This window comes from Alligator sinensis, unplaced genomic scaffold (genome assembly GCF_000455745.1).
Source record: "Alligator sinensis unplaced genomic scaffold, ASM45574v1 scaffold981_1, whole genome shotgun sequence".
Lineage (NCBI taxonomy): Eukaryota > Metazoa > Chordata > Crocodylia > Alligatoridae > Alligator > Alligator sinensis.
The window spans coordinates 131,768-132,865 of NW_005843313.1; positions in this window are offsets into that span (position 1 = coordinate 131,768).

Genomic DNA, 1,098 nt, shown 5'->3' on the forward strand with positions numbered 1-1,098 from the left:
GTGTTGAAACGGCTACCTCAGCCACCCTGGTTTGCTCTATGGGATTCCTTTGATCTTCCTGTAATTTTTCTATGATATTGCTCTACCTTTTACCCTGTTTCCGCCCTACCCCTGTAATCAATAAAGTTCTCCTTGTGACCGGCGTGGGAGACTTATTGAGGGGTGGGTCTAAATTATGCCGAGGAGGCCCCTTAGGTCGGTGGACTAAGGGAGACTTTCCTAAATAGCCCTTGACTTGGGAAGTGCCCCAAGTGCTTGTATTGGGTCTAGTACCCATTGGACGATCAGGCCTGTGTTCTCCAAGGTGCGCAGAGCCAGAAGCGAGTCCAGAGCCTTGGATGGTGGCAGCGGAAACCCTAGGCTAGCTGGTGTGCTCCAGGGAAGGGGTCAGAGCGCCCCTACTGGCCAGCCACACAGCCCATGGCCAACCAAGGGGACTTGGAAGAGAGTTCTGAAGATGGATTTACCGGCAGATCCGGGGAGATGAGGCAATTGCAGCATCCAAACTGGCAAGTTTGAGTTTGGTGGGTGTGGGATTCCATTCCAGAGACCTGAAGGAAAGGAAAGACAAGGCTGAGCGTGGACATGAGTTTGGGGCATTAGCCCAATATAGTTCTGCCCTGAAGAACAAGTGCAGAGATGAGCAGTGGGATGATCTGCTTGGGATCCATGCAGGGAAGAATGGGGCAAGCAACCAAGGGCAAGAAATTAACTGCCAAGAGACTAATCAAGGCAAATCATAAACTGTGACGGCCACAGAGGAGACCCAATGAAAGTAAAATTATAACACCTGGTGTGGTAAGGACAGAGTATGGGGATGGGGGAGCCCTGTGAAGAGAAACCAGTCTTCTAAACTGCAGAACCTAATGTCTACTGTGTCTCATAGGATTGTGTCCATCCTTTGTTCCTTCCTTTTTCATCCAAGTCGTGGCAGGCAAGTTTAAAGGAGACTATCCAGGTCAATGAGAGAGAGGCTGCACTTTATTTGGGGGCATAGCTAGTCTTCCACAAGGAAGAAAGAGCTGAAGCCATCACAGGTCCCAAGGCTTCTCCTGTGCCTGGAATTTGGCTCTGAGCTCTGCCCCCCAGGGACTGATG